Source organism: Scyliorhinus torazame, chromosome 6 (assembly GCF_047496885.1).
Source record: "Scyliorhinus torazame isolate Kashiwa2021f chromosome 6, sScyTor2.1, whole genome shotgun sequence".
In the NCBI taxonomy this organism is placed as follows: domain Eukaryota; kingdom Metazoa; phylum Chordata; class Chondrichthyes; order Carcharhiniformes; family Scyliorhinidae; genus Scyliorhinus; species Scyliorhinus torazame.
Genome location: NC_092712.1, coordinates 119,241,317 through 119,257,889, shown reverse-complemented (window position 1 = coordinate 119,257,889; position 16,573 = coordinate 119,241,317). Strand labels below are relative to the sequence as shown.

At 45.8% G+C, this 16,573-nt stretch overlaps 1 long non-coding RNA gene across 2 annotated transcripts in view; it reads right to left on the bottom strand.

Annotated features, from left to right (window-relative positions):
* Nucleotides 1-16,573, bottom strand: part of LOC140424985 (uncharacterized) — a 70,268-nt gene that overhangs the window by 50,608 nt on the left and 3,087 nt on the right. For both annotated transcript variants that reach the window (XR_011947737.1, XR_011947738.1), the window contains exon 2: nucleotides 12,588-12,804. This is a non-coding gene — a long non-coding RNA (uncharacterized lncRNA). The remainder of the gene's footprint in view (nucleotides 1-12,587; nucleotides 12,805-16,573) is intronic.

The following is a 16,573-nucleotide window of genomic DNA, read 5'->3' as shown; positions in this document are numbered from 1 at the left end:
GAAAACGATGCAACCACACCACCATCTCCCTCAGCTGCTCACCACCTTCAGTCTCCTCCTCAACTCACTGTGCCCTCGATCCACCTCAGGGGGTGGTCAAAGACCCCCTCTCCCATTAACTTCTCAAACATATTTGCCACATACTTTATGGACTGCGTTCCCTCAATCCCTTCAGGCAGCCCCACAATCTGGAGATTCTGCCTCCTGGAGCGATTCTCCATGTCCTCCGTCTTCTCACTAAGCTGCTTCTGGCCCTCCGCCAGGAGCACCATCTCTGCCTCCAATGAGGCTAGCTGGTTCTCAAGTCCCTCCATTGACTCCTCCACCTTCTGGAGCACTGAAATCTGCACCTCCAGCCTCAGCTCCACTCTCTCAATAGCCGCCCTGATCGGCTCCACCACCTTAGCCAGGTCCTCTGAACCCTCATGCCTCTACTGCTGGAACTTAGCATTCAGGAAGTCCACGAACTGCTCAGGAGACCACTGGGCAGGCAGCGATGACCCAGAGTCCTCTGCCATCTTTCCTTCCGTCGCAGTTTGACAAACCTCCCAGTCAGACTGCTGCCTCTTGCTCATTACGCTCCTCGTCTGATAAGCGATAAACCGGCGCCACTGGGGGAATACTTCTATCTCTCAGTGCTCACGCACCTCACGCTCCCTGAATCAGATGAAAAAGGGCAAAGTAATTCCGTCTCGAGCAGAAGCCACCAAATATACGACCACTCACTCCATGACCATTATCGGAAATCCTCTGCCTCCCTCCCTTCGTGAATAGAGAAGTCACATTTGCTACCTTGCAGTCTGATGGAACCTTTCCAGAATCTAGTGAATTTTGAAAATTAACACCAACACACTATTACCTCATTAAGTACCTCTTTTAAGATCCTAGGATGATTTTTATCATGACCCGGAGATATGTCAGCCTGCAGCTACATCAATTTGTGCAATATCGCTCTCTGGTTGGTTCCACAATGTGCTGCTCTAAGAAACTGACTCGAAAGCATTCTATGAACTCCTCTTCATTTCAGAATGATGCTGGTGCTATATTATGATTTTGTGATATATACATTACTCTTTTTGTCTAGCCGAGTTGCTGAAATATAGGAGTAGTCTTCCAATGATGACACAATAATTTAATGAGTAATATGAAATAAACTAGTGAGTTCTTTTTACTTCAATACTGAACTATTAAACAAACAAATAACTATAGATTAAACTATCAAATAAGATAATGCTATATACTGAGATCAGTTAACTTCTTCTCTCTAGCTGTTTCCCTGCTGTCCTCTCCACACTCCTAACACACTCTCCTTGAAGAAAGAGCGGGAAAACCTTTTTATAGGTCTTGGTAGTGTGGCCATCTAGTGATCATTTGCCTGTACTTGCTTAACATTACTTGATCATGTATTTCTACATACAGAGATGATCACTACAGCTGGAATAGCGAAAGTTTTGGCAAAACTGATGAATGTCTAATCTAGTTGTGCATTAGATATGTTCATATCTATGCTCTTTCAACTTGAGAGTGAAAGAGGCCCATATCAGGAGAAATAACCAGGTTGGGACAGAGCAAGACAAGGGTATTAAGGCAGAGGTTAGGGAGTGAATGGCAAGAACAAAAGCTGCAGAGCTGGTGAGTAAAGGATCAAAGGCCTGACAGCTGAAAGTTTAAAAGAGCAACTTTGAGTTACGCGGTATCTTTGTTCCGGGATTTGTGCAGAAGGAAGTGGGAATGAGGATGCGTGGTAGGGGATACCAGAAAGTGCTCAGTGATTGAGACAATGAGAATAGAGAGGCCATGTAAGATGGTCAGAACGGGGGATGTGGCCATGCGTCTGAGAGTATATGTGGAAGGAAGAGTTAATGGGCTGGACAATAAACTAAGAAGATAGAAGGGATGAGTTGAGATAAATTATATCTGCTTTGAAATGATCCTCCCAAACCAGAGAGATTCAACCAGATTAGGCTTTAAAAGATATCTGCATTTATCCCCAAGCGCACTGAAAACAGGAACACAACAAAAATAACCCGGAATAAATAATTTAATTGAGCATTATTCAACAATGAATTGTAATTTAGTTTCAAAATAGCTCAATCAATTCCAACCCAGAATGAATTAATGGAGAAATGGTGTAAAATCAGAGCAAAAAAAAAAAAATCAGTTAATTTCCTCTGACAAGGAACGAAGACCAAGTATTGTGTTCAGGGAAAGAGCAGTTATAGTGTGGGGTATAATTCGATCACTGCACACAAACATAATTTAGTTCCTGTTCTAAAGTCATACATTCTGGACCTATTTTTGGACCATAATTTGATTTTATATCATTACTAGCTGCTTGCCAGATAATTTGAATTTATCAATTGAATTGAGGAGTACACTGGGAACCTGATATGATACAGAAACCCACAGAGTAAAAGTCTACATATTAAAACATTAAATTTATATCAATGTGATTTGTTCATTTTATTATTTGTCCCACAATTGATTACTTTTATTATTAGAGAAAATTAACTTAATAATTATTTTGTTCAATTGAAATACGTCACTACTGTACTATTATAACGGAGTTATTCTCCTTGTGGTATGTTGTTTTACTGCTGGACGAGTAAGTACAAAGGAAAAATATGTTTCCTCATTTTTTTCCATTACATATATGTGGCAAAGGCCAATAGAAAATGAAATGTGATTGAAAAAAAAAATTGTCAGTTTAGAAAATTTGTGCTGAATTATTCATTTTATTTGGTAAGTGACTAACCACTTACTTTATGTTTAATGTCAACTCTGTCCATGCTGCTTAAGCACATACATGTGCTTATGCACATACTTACAGCCATCATTTAACTGCCAGATCACCTTTTTTTGTCATTTTTTTGCCTTTGATACCATCATGTCTTTTTCCAACCCATTAATCCTACTTCACACTGACACTGCAAATATTCTAAAGACCACAGATTTGTCTGATACATTCAGTTGCTATAGCACCATATGTTGAATGGCTGGAAAGATGTTGTTTTCCAGAAAATGCTAAAGTGCTGGCTGCACTGAACAATTACAATTAAAAAATTAATTTCAAGTTTAATAACTTGCATTTCTATAGCACTTTGCACATTGCAATATTCTCCAAGTCACTATGAATGTGGAAGCAAAATGTAAATTCACTGGTTTAGATTACCTATACAGTTTCAAATATGACCGCAGCTAACATAAATTGGGGTGTTAGCCACTACTTATTACCAAGAAAGATTATTCAATAGGATTTAATTGATTGGTTTGTCCATTTGAATCTTTAATGAACTGGCTGAAAACTATTGAGTTATTTGTGCTAACTTTGACAACTGTTACTGTGAATGATTTTGTTTTGTAATTTAATCTGACATGAAAATATCTGAGTGACTAATGTGAATCTTCCTCAAGAATGATACAGATCCGTGGTGTAAATCCTACATATAAATTTAAAGATATTAAGGCCAGTGGTGTGATTCCTAGATTTGTTATGTGCAAGGTCATTTTTCAGATCATATGGAATAAAAGTGCTTGCTTATTTGAACTAATTTTTGTGTTGTCGGACCAAGAAAAGCATCTGATTCGAAGCATAACAATGGAAAAGTAAATTCAGAAGGGAGAAAAATACACAGTGTCAAACACTCGGTCAATAACAAAAGTTAAATGTAATAACGAAGTAGGTGAGTGACTCAATGTAAACAGGAAATCTTTATTATAAAGAGATGAGAAAAATTCTATTTCCTTCAATTTACTTTACTTACTAAAGTCCTTGGAGCTTTGGGTATTTTAGATTTACTTTTCGTCGACAGGTTGTCAAATAAATGAAGTTATAGATACGAAAGGCCGCACAAATATGTATTGTATATGTAGATATAGTAGAATACTTATATAATAACATTTCACAAAGGACTAATTTCAGAGATTTTTATATGCAATTATATATATTTCATGGCTTCAGAAGAAGTGGCTATTTAAAATACAATTATTTACAAAAATAACTTTGAAAATATTTTGCATTGTTAGGAATGAAAAAGATTAATACTTTCAGGTACTAAAAATAGAAATTAAACATATTGAAATAAATGGGTGGAGGAGCGATAACAGCCAAAGGGAATGCATAAAATTGCAGAATCATTCTCCCAAAAGGTCTGCCATTTTAAGGCCAAGTTAAAGACAGATAAGGAAGCCCATTTAGCTCATTCATCCTGTAAAATCCTAATCCCCTTCCATCATGTTCAAAGGCGGATTAAAAATTCTTGTGGCTCCAGCCGCCAAGAACATTCAGGGACTCTCCACTCCACCCACAATAAAACATAAAGATGGAATAAAATGCAGAAAAGAATAGACCCACTGAATGTTTACACACCATGGGCTGGATTCTCTGAGCCTCCCCGCCGAAATCGCGATCGGAAAATGGGCATTGACGCCAAAATCCAACAGTCCACGGAGAATCGCCGCAAATCGCGCGGGCGCGGTCAACGCAGGGCCAACGGTAGGGGGCCATTGACAGAGGCCCCCGCAGCGATCCTCCAAGTGTAACTGGCCGAGTTCCCGACTGTGTGGGTCTCTCATGGACCCACCCATCGGGAACTCGGCGTTGCGGCTGTGGACACGGTCCGCGACCGCCATGGTGGTGGGCGGGGGGATGCTTCACCGGGGGGGGGGGGCCTCACAGGCGGCCAGGCTATCGATCGGGGGCCACCGATCTGCGGGCGCGCGCAACCTCGGGGGGGGGGGGGGGGCTATCTCTTTGGTGCCAGTCCACAGTGTGGGTCCATTCAGCCCATCGCGTCTACACACACACTCTGAAAGAGCACTCCACCCATGCCCACTTCCCACCCCACCCCACTCCATTTCCGTAACCCCACATAACCCGCACATCTTTGGACTGTGGGAGGAAACTGGAGCACTTGAAGGAAACTTACACAGGCATGGGGAGAACATGCAAACTCCCCAAAGACAGTCACCCAAGATTGGAATTGAACCTAGCTCACTGGCGCTGTGATGCAACAGTGTTAGCCACTGCGCTATTGTGCTGCCCATAATCCCACTAATATGGGAGAAGAAGTATCCAGGAAACAAAAGTACCGGTGACAGCCAGTTCAATCTCCTGGCTGAGGGAATTAGATAGGTCCTATGAAAGTGAAAGCAATGCAGGTGCCATTAGGTCCATGCAGGTTGTGGGGAGGCTAGGTAGTAAGTGCTTGTCGGAGGTCGAAACCCTCCTGGTCTTCAGGGGAAAAATAGGAGGGGGCAAAGTTGCCAAACACAGGTTGGGGTGGGGGGTGGAGAGTGACATCAGCACAAGGAATGAGGCAGTTGGCAATTGGGGTGTGACTCTCATATTTTGGGTCCAATGGCAATGGCAACACCCTCCACAGGGTGGGAAGAACCCCATTCCTCAGGAGGGCAAATAAGGGAAATGAGGGGCTTTAAGGGAACTGGCAGACAATGGGGATAACTCACCTGTTTTTCTTTGAAATATGTCATATCTTTTGTGGCCACCCAAATAGGCAGGTGGGACCTCCGTTTAGTGTATCACCGGTGTTTATGTTGTTACATTGTGTACCTTGTGTTGCCCTATTATGTATTTTCTTTTATTTCCTTTTCTTTTCATGTAATTAATGATCTGTTGAGCTGCTTGCAGCAAAATACTTTTCACCGTACTTCGGTACACATGACAATAAACAAATCCAATCCAATCCAATCATCTGAAAGATGACACCTCCAAGAGTGCAGCATTCCGTCGGTATTGCATTGAAGCATCAGCCTTGACTTTTGTGCTCAAGCCCAGGAGTGAGAATTGAACCAGGAACCTTGTGATTTAAAGGTTTCCGTACTCGCAACTGAGACCTGGCTGGCATGCGAAAGGATGAGGCAGAGGAGGTGAAGGGGGAAGATACCGAACACCGAGGTAACCCAGCTGCACAATGAGGTGCCAGGCCTGGCGCAAGTTTAATGTACTTTGTCAGGATTCCATCAATATCAGGGATAATCAGATCCAGACAAGTTTCAGCCAAGTCCCTCTGACAATTGAGGAATGGCATGGTGTGAAACTCACCTTGTGATCGCCACACTACCAGAAGGATGTGGAGGCTTTAGAGAGGGTGCAGAAGAGATTTACCAGAATGTTGCCTGGTATGGAGGGCATTAGCTATGAGGAGCAGTTGAATAAACTCGGTTTGTTCTCACTGGAACGACGGAGGTTGAGGGGCGACCTGATAGAGGTCTACAAAATTATGAAGGGCATAGACAGAGTGGATAGTCAGAGGCTTTTCCCAGGGTAGAGGGATCAATTACTAGGGGGCATAGGTTTAAGGTGCGAGGGGCAAGGTTTAGAGTAGATGTACGAGGCAAGTTTTTTTTACGCAGAGGGCAGTGGGTGCCTGGAACTCGCTGCCGGAGGAGGTGGTGGAAGCAGGGACGATAGTGACATTTAAGGGGCATCTTGACAAATACATGAATAGGATGGGAATAGAGGGATACGGACCCAGGAAGTGTAGAAGATTGTAGTTTAGTCGGGCAGCATGGTCGGCACGGGCTTGGAGGGCCGTAGGGCCTGTTCCTGTGCTGTACTTTTCTTTGTTCTTTGTTCACACTGATCTGCCTGTGCTGAGGGTTCCAATGAAGACACAGCCTGGAGTATGTAAACTATTACTGCCGATGAAGGAAGCAATCTGCTTAGCATATTCACCTGCACCGTAGACAAACCCTTGCTGTTGCCCTCATCATTTCATACCTATTTCTTGTTCCACCATGAATAAGAAGGAGGCTCACTGGTCTGGCTTCATGTGGCAGTCTTTATATGTTGCTCATAAAGAAAAAGGGTGCACAGGTACAACTGAAAACCCTCCAGTGACCCACTCAGTGTTCAGCCACATCTACGCAGTTCTCCCCTGTGGCCTCTGAGGAATTGGAGGCAGCCTGCTCACCTTCGGCTGAGATGCACATGGAAGTTGCACAGATGCTCACTCTGTTGGAAGGACCATGGAGGTCGATTATGATATGCCTCATGAGGGATGGTGCACTGGATGGCTGGAAGGAAAGATCAGCTAGTGCACAACTGGCATTGCCTTCAAACATCTCTGAGCCATTGAGCGTATAATCCAATCCGTGAATCCAGTGCTCAGTTCATAAATGTGATCTGAGAGCTGCTGCATATTACACTCAGAGGTTGGCCACTCTCTCAAATCCCTGAGTCACTTAAACCCCTGAGTCATAGTTATGCGCATAAGCTTAATAGACTTCTCCATTCTCAGCCCATGACTCCAATCTGCCACAGGGAACTCTGACTTGGGAACACTTCTGTCAATGCTGGTCTAGTTACAGTCTCTGTGCCTGTGACTCCTGAGGCCTTACATCCATTCCCAACTGTCCATCTGTCTTCCATCCTCCAATGTGACTCAGCCTCTGGCACCTCCTCCTGTATACAAGGGCCATGCTCAGCACCCAGTCCACACTATCTAACCTCGTGCAAAGACCCATCTCGGTGACTGTATCTGCACAAGCCATTGCATTTCCTTATAACTCCTGTCTCTGATGTGAGGGAGCAGTCTTGTGATCATTCTTTGAATTGCCTGCACAGCTTGCGTCTCAATCACATCCCTCAAGAGCTGGTCTGACCAGTTTAAACATTATTTCCGAACATGAACTTTAACATTTTAGTTTAGCAGTTCAGCATTTTACTTTCTTTGTTGGCAGGATGTGACAAATGGTGTTCCTCGGAGATCTGTACTAGGGCTACAATTTTCACCACAGGTATAATTGACTTGAATAAAGGAATAGAGTGTTAGATATTCAAGTTGGTAAATTACACCAAGTTAGGAGGCATAATTACTTTTGTAGATGGGAACAGGAAGTTACTATGGAATTTAGACAGATTGGGTGAATGGGTAAAGCTATGGCATAATGAATTCAATGGACAGAAGTATGAGGTAATTTACTTTCAATCCAAGAAAGACAAATCTGAATATTTTCTGAATGATGAGAGACGATGACGTGTGGCACAGTAAAGGGCTTTGGGTGTACATTAAGTACACAAATGACTAAAAGCTAGACCAGAGGTACAAAATTGAAAAAGGTTAATGGAATATTAACCTTTATGTCAATGAGACTGGAATACAATGCAATGAAATTATGCTTCTGTCGTATTCAGCCTTAGTTGAAATAATGGAAATTAAATATTGTGATAACTGAAGCTATTATTTTAGGTCCATTCTCTGACTGAAGACTTTCTGGCACCTGTCTGAGACTGAACCAGGCCATTCACAATCTTTTATAAAAAAAATTTTGATTGGGTTTTTAACATTTTAAACATAAAACAAAATCATGCAAAAGCAACAGAAACCCCCCTTCACCAGCCAACACCCTAATAACGCAAAGCACCCCCCCCCCCCCCCCCCCACAGCTAACCACCCATCTCAACCACCTCTTTAAAGTGTAGAATAAACAGACTCCATCTCTTGTGGAACCCCTCAATCGTCCCCTGAAAGCAAACTTCATCTTCTCCAAATACAGAAACTCCACCAGGACCCTTAGCCACACAGAGCGGAGAAACTGACCTCCACCCCAACAGGACCCGTCTGCGAACAATCAACAAGGCGAAGGCTATCTGCCCCTGCTCCCGTCCGTAGCTCTGCCAAATCCGACACCCCAAATATTACCTTCAGGGCACTGGTGCTGGAAAAAACCCTCCAAAATGTCTCCAACATTGGGCAGGAACAGAACATATGTAGATGATTGGCTGACGTCTCCCACACCGTTCGCAAATGTCCTTCTTGCCCTCAAACAACCGGCTCATCCTTGACCTCATCAAGTGCGCCCTATGCACCACCTTTAACTCTATTAACCCCAGCCTCGCACATGAGATTGAGGCTTTCACCCTCTGCAATACCTCACACAACATCTCCTCATTCACCTTCCAGCACCACCCCCAATCCCTCTCCCACTTGGACTTAACCCCCTCCAGCAATGCCATAACCTTCTCTAAAGTCCTCCCAGAAATCACTGAGATGACCCCTCCCTTCAACTCCATCACTGACAACACCCCTCCAACAATGAGGAGGGCGGTGTCACCAGAAATATCTGGAAAACCTTTCTTGCAAAGTCCTGCACCTGCATATACCTGAAGGCCTCCTCTGACGGAATACCAAACTTCTCCAGCAATTGCTCCAAACTCGCAAACCGCCATTCCAAAAATAAGTCCTTCATTTCCACTCCTCCCAACCCTGAAACCTAGCATCCAGCCTCGCCGGCTCAAACATATGATTCTCTCGGACTGGCATCAGCTTTGGCTCTGCCCCAACTTAAAATGCTGCCGAAGCTGCCTCCATACCTTCAGCCTGCCCACCACCACCGGACTCTCGAGTATGTCCCTGGGGTAAATGGGAGCAGCAACCCCCCCCCCCCCGTATAAATGACAAAATCAACCATTTCGCCCCTATAAAAACACCTTCGGCAAAAAGGGCAGTAAGCACTAGAATAAAAATTAAAACTGTGGCAAGATATTCACCTTTATAAAAAATATTTTTATTAAGGCATATATAATTTTAACAATTTTCAAGAGGAAAAAACAACAAACCAAATAACACCCAACCAACCCCAGCCAACATGGCTTACGCATACAATTCCCCAATCCACCTTTCCCATTAACTATTTCCCACCTCAACCAGCCCCCCATGCCTCCCTCTTTCCCTTTACCCCACCCTTTTCTGCTGACAGCTTAATTTTCTCCCAAGAAGTCGATAAACGGCTGCCACCTTCAGGCGAACCCTAGTATCGATCTCCTCAGGGCAAACTTGATCTTCTCAAGCCTAAGAAACCCGGCCATGTCACTGACCCATACTCCCATTTTGGGGGTTCCGAGTTCCTCCACGCCAATAAGATCCATCTCCGGGCTATCAGGGAGGCAAAGGACAAAACATCAGCCTCTCTCACCCCCTGGACTCCCTGGTCTTCTGGCACACCACAAATTGCCACCTCTGGACTAAGAACCACCTCTGGACTAAGAATCACCCGTACCTTCAATACTGCGGACATGACATTGGCAAATCACTGCCAAAATCCCCTAAACCTTGGACATGCCCAAAACGTACGGACATGATTTGCAGGTCCTCCTGCACACCACCCACACCTATCCTCCACCCCTTCAAAGAATCTGCTCATGTCGGCCACAGTTATGTGCGCCCTGTGGACCACCTTAAATTGTATCAGGCTAAGCCTGGCACTCGATGAGAACACGTTGACTCTACGCAGGGCATCCTCCCACAACCCCGCCTCTAACTCCATGCCCAATTCCTCTTCCCACTTTCGCTTCACCTCCCCCTCCCATTTCATGAGCTCTTGACACCTTCCGCTCCCCCACTCCCGTTTTCGACACGACCTTGTCCTGTATCCTCTGGGGCAGCAGGCGCGGAAAGGTAAATAACCGCCTCCGTGCAAAGTCCCTCGCCTACAAATAGTGGAACCCATTCCCCCAGGGCAGCTCAAACTCCTCCTCCAAGCACGGAAAGCTGCCGTCGATAAACAAGTCCCCAAACCGCTCGATCCCAGCTCGCTGCCACCTCTGAAAATCCCATAAGCCCCCCCGGTGCAAACTGGTGGTTACCACAAATAGATGTCCAGGCCGAGTCCTGAGCCACCTGCACCTTTAAATACCTGAGGTGAGTAGTTGCCACACAAAATCCCCCCCCAAGTCAGCCCCTGCCCCCGGAGAAGAAATCAAAAAGCACTCACTCTTTTCCAAATTCAGTTTATATCCCGAAAAAGCCTCAAACCTCTTGAGCAGCCACATTATATCCCCCACTGTGGGACCTGGGTTAGAAATATACAACAAAAGGTTGTCGGCATATAGGGGCACCTTGTGCTCCACACCCCCTTCCACTTATCCAAACACCTCGGCGCAATGGTTCTATCGCTAATGCAAACAAGAGGGGGATATGGGAGACCATTCATAATCTTTTTTTTAAATTTAGAGCACCCAATTATTTTTTTTTCCAATTAAGGGGAAATGTAGCGTGGCCAATCCACCTAACCTGCACATCTTTTGGGTTGTGGGGGTGAAACCATGCAGACATGGGGAGAATGTGCAAATTCCACACGGACAGTGAGCCAGGGCCAGGATCCGACCATTCATAATCTTAATGCCACACTTGGCTCCAAGTTGAGCTTCCGATTGCATATCTGCATAATCACTAAGACTTGCTACTTCCACCTTTATAACAATGGGCAGAATCCCAGCTGACCACTGTAGCCTGGGAGGAGGTAGCCAGGGTGATCAATGGCAGATGGGTGCAGAAGAGGGCCACCTAAAGGGCTATTTAATTTGTGCCGCTGGCATAAGTGAACCTTCAACCCACGTCACCACATCTGTGTTTGTCTCACGGAACCTGACGGTCACTGGCAAGGGCAGTATTTCTCTTGCGCATTCCTAAATGCCCTTGGCAAAGTGATGGGCTGCTGCTTTATTGAACATCCACAGTCCATGTGCTGTGCTATTTGCAAAGAACTGCAGGGTTTTCACCCAGCCATAGTGAAGGCACAATGGGCAACTTAGGTGCTGCAGCTGTCTTTGTCCTTCTAGGTGGTAGAGCTTGCAGGTTTGGAAGGTGCTGTTCCAGGAGGTTTGCTGAGCTGCTGCAATGCATCTTATACATGGTTAACACTGCTGCCACTATGTGCCGGTGGTAGAAGAGGTAAATGTTGAGGGTGCTGGATGGGGCATCAGTCAAGTGGTCTCTAGCAGTCACTTATTCTCTCCTCTCTCCTTTGTAGATGCACCAGGAAGAGGGTGAGGCCAGCCCCAACACCTGAAGTTAGCCTCAGACCGCAGGAGGTCAAAGAAGAGGACAAGAGCGACTTCTCAACTGTGTCACAGCATTCATCAGCAACCTCTGCCAACCCAGACACACACTTTAATAAGGACACGGGGAGTCCACAGTAAGAGTAAAAATAAAGAACTTTGGTTTATTTGCAGTTACGTTATCTACAACTCCCTGCCAGGTCTCTTCACGATCAGTGCATACTGGCCAACCTTTTATACATAGCTGAATGGAGATCCCCCGTCCCTCAGTGTGGGAGCCCGTACTCTGCGAGAACCACTGGGAAGATAATCATTCCCACCCCATAAGTCCTGTGCGGGATATGACACACACCTCTGTGGCTCATCGATCTATTTTAGGGGCAGGCTCATACGCTGCTGGTCACAGAATACTACAGTGCAGAAGAGGCCCTTCAGCCCATCGAGTCTGCACCAACACATGAAAGTCCCTGACCTGCCCACCTAATCCCACTTGCCAGCACTTGGCCACAGCCTTGATTTTTATGGTACCAAGTTCGTATCCAGGTACTTTACAAAGGATGTGAGAACTCCCGCCTCTACCACCCTCCCAGGCAGTGCATTCCAGAGCGCACCACTCTCGTAAAAATGTTTTTTACTCAAATCCCCTCTAAATCTCCCACCCCTCAGTCCCCTCGTAACTGACCCTTCACCTCTGGGACCCCTGCCCGCCCGCCTCCGCAACCCATGCTGCCCATACTTTGCGATCCACACCACCCGAACTTCGGGACCTACCATTTTCACTTACCTTTAATGTGACAGATGAGCCTGCTTGGTCCTCATGATCTCACTTGCTTTGTCATTTAGTGTTACATTTCTGCTGAGGACTTCAGCTGATGATTTAAGATCCCACTGCATCCGTTGAAAGAAATCAAGAGGTTTGTCCTCCAACTTAGTCCTCCAGGCTTAGTTTGAAATGCCTTTGAAGTTTTGAGGGTTTTAATCTTTCATCTGCCAGTACTTCCCTATATATAACACACAAGAACTTTACATCCTGATTTGCAGTGGCACAGTTAATAAACCCATACCAAAATAAATCATCTTTATACTGCTTTGTTTCTGTTGTCAACTTCTTCTTCATGGGTTGGTCACCAGAGGCCCTGGAGCTCACACCAGCACTGCTGGCAGCTACAAAATGGAGGAATCTGTCTCGTGCCCAGAGCATGTGATGTTAGTGTGTGGGGCTCGTGACCTGTTCTCTGCCGCCGCTTCTGGAGAGAAGGCGCCATTAATTTTTTTTAAAGAGAATCTGCTCCTGGGTCAGCGCATTGACATTAGGAGGTGTGCCTCGCTGGGCTCCAGGCCTGCAGATTGCTGAAGTGGCACACAGGCGCGGGACAGACAAAATTTTGAAAACCGGTCACGGCCGGCATTTGTAAGAGCCGGTCGGGCACTGCTTCCCACGATTGGGAACGTCACAACCGATGACCCATGACCCTCCCGACATCTGCCCACAACCGACCTGCAGGTCGCAACCCTGACTTTTAAAATGAGTGGATTAGACAAAGTCAACATGGATTAATGAAAGGGAAATGTTTGTCAAACCTCCTGGAGCTTTTTAAAGACATAACTGGAAGAATAGATAAGGGTGAACCAGTGGATGTAGTATATTTGGATTTTCAGAAACCTTTTTACAAAGTCACCACACTACCTGAAGGATGTGGAGGCTTTGGAGAGGGTGCAGAGGAGGTTTCCTAGGATATTGCCTGGTCTGGAGGGTGTTAGTTATGCGGGGAGGCTGAATAGACTCGGACTGTTTTCATTAGAACAATGGAGGTTGAGGGGTGACCTGATAGAGGTCTACAAGATTATGAGGGGCATGGATAGAGTGGATGGGATGGCACTCTTTCCCAGGGTGGAGGGGTCAGTCACAAGGGGACATAGATTTAAGGACCGTAGGGTAAAGTTTAGAGGAGAAGTACGAGACAGATTTTTTTACATAGAGGGTGGTGAGTGCCTGGAACGTGTTGCCAAGGGCAGTTGTGGAAGCAGATACTTTAACGGCATGCAAAAGGCATCTTGACAAATACATGGATAGGATGGGCATAGAGGGATATGGCAGAAGGAAGTGCTGAGGGTTTGGCCAAGGGTGGTATCATGACTGGTCCAGGCTTGGAGGGCCGAACGGCCTGTTCCTGTGCTGTATTGTTCTTTGAGGTTGATGTGAAAAATTGAAGCACATGGGATTGAGGGTAGGTTATATTGGCATGGATTGAGAATTGGTTAGCAGACACGAAACAGAGAGTAGGAATAAATGGATCTTTTTCAAAGTGACTAGTAGGGTCCCACAGGAATCAGTGCTTGAGCCCAGTTTTCACAACAAACATTAATAATTTGGATGAGAGAACCAAGTGTAATATGTCCAGGTTAGCTGACAACACAAAACTTGGTGGGAATTTAATTGGTGAGGAGGATGTTAAGAAGCTTCATGATGTTTTAGACAAATTAAAATAGTGGGCAAATATATGGCAGATGCAATATAACGTGGATGGAGAAACAGAATGTGGAGGTGCCGGCGTTGGACTGGGGTGAGCACAGTACGAAGTCTTACAACACCAGGTTAAAGTCCAACAGGTTTGTTTCGATGTCACTAGCTTTCGGAGCGCTGCTCCTTCCTCAGGTGAATGAAGAGGTATGTTCCAGAAACACATATATAGACAAATTCAAAGATGCCAAACAATGCTTGGAATGCGACCATTAGCAGGTGATTAAATCTTTACAGATCCAGAGATGGGGTAACCCCAGGTTAAAGAGGTGTGAATTGCATCAAGCCAGGACAGTTGGTAGGATTTCGCAGGCCAGATGGTGGGGGATGAATGTAATGTGACATGAATCCCAGGTCCCGGTTGAGGCCGCACTCATGTGTGCGGAACTTGGCTATAAGTTTCTGCTCGGCGATTCTGCGTTGTTGCGCGTCCTGAAGGCCGCCTTGGAGAACGCTTACCCGGAGATCAGAGGCTGAATGCCCTTGACTGCTGAAGTGTTCGCCGACTGGAAGGGAACATTCCTGCCTGGTGATTGTTGCGCGATGTCCGTTCATTCGTTGTCGCAGCGTCTGCATGGTCTCGCCAATGTACCACGCTTCGGGACATCCTTTCCTGCAGCGTATGAGGTAGACAACGTTGGCCGAGTCGCACGAGTACGTACCACGTACCTGGTGGGTGGTGTTCTCGCGTGTAATAGTGGTATCCATGTCAATGATCTGGCACGTCTTGCAGAGATTGCCATGGCATTGTGTGGTGTCGTGGTCACTGTTCTGAAGACTGGGTAGTTTGCTGCAAACAATGGTTTGCTAATGGCATAGTGTAGGTTAGATGACTTTTGTTTTTTGATTTCCCATGTCGGTGCAACATCGTGGGCCGAAGGGCCTGTACTGCGCTGTATCGTTCTATGTTCTATGTTCTAATACCCTTCGTCGTCCAGTACTTTCCCGGAGCGGAGAAACTACGACCTCTTCTTCACAGTCTTCAACACGTCATTGATGACGATGAACATCTTGCCAAGGTCATCCCCACACCCCCAATACTTGCCTTCAAACAACCGCGCAACCTCAAACGAACCATTGTTTGCAGCAAACTACCCAGTCTTCAGAACAGTGACCACGACACCACACAACCCTGCCATGGCAATCTCTGCAAGACGTGCCAGATCATTGACATGGATACCACTATTACACGCGAGAACACCACCCACCAGGTACGTGGTACGTACTCGTGCGACTCGGCCAACGTTGTCTACCTCATACGCTGCAGGAAAGGATGTCCCGAAGCGTGGTACATTGGCGAGACCATGCAGACGCTGCGACAACGAATGAACGGACATCGCGCAACAATCACCAGGCAGGAATGTTCCCTTCCAGTCGGCGAACACTTCAGCAGTCAAGGGCATTCAGCCTCTGATCTCCGGGTAAGCGTTCTCCAAGGCGGCCTTCAGGACGCGCAACAACGCAGAATCGCCGAGCAGAAACTTATAGCCAAGTTCCGCACACATGAGTGCGGCCTCAACCGGGACCTGGGATTCATGTCACATTACATTCATCCCCCACCATCTGGCCTGCGAAATCCTACCAACTGTCCTGGCTTGATGCAATTCACACCTCTTTAACCTGGGGTTACCCCATCTCTGGATCTGTAAAGATTTAATCACCTGCTAATGGTCGCATTCCAAGCATTGTTTGGCATCTTTGAATTTGTCTATATATGTGTTTCTGGAACATACCTCTTCATTCACCTGAGGAAGGAGCAGCGCTCCGAAAGCTAGTGACATCGAAACAAACCTGTTGGACTTTAACCTGGTGTTGTAAGACTTTGTACGGAGAAACAGAATGGCAGAGTATTATTTAAATGGTGATAGATTAGGAAATGTTGATGTACAAAGGAACTTGGATGTCCTTGTACACCAGTCACTGAAAGAAAATATGCAGGTCCAGCAAGCAGATGGAAGGCAAATGGTATGTTGGCCTTCATTGTGCAAGGACTTGAGTACAGGAACAAGGATGTCTTATTGCAGCTGTACAGGGCTTTGGTGAGATCACATTTGGAGCAGTGTATGCAGGCTTTGTCTCCTTATCTAAGAAAGGATATATTTGCCACAGAGGGAGCGCAGCAAAGGTTCACTGGACTGATTCCTGGGATTGTCGTATGAGGAGAGATTATGTCGACCGGGCCTGTATTCACTGCAATTTAGAAGAATGAAAGGGGATCTGATTGAAAGATATACAATTCTGACAGGGCT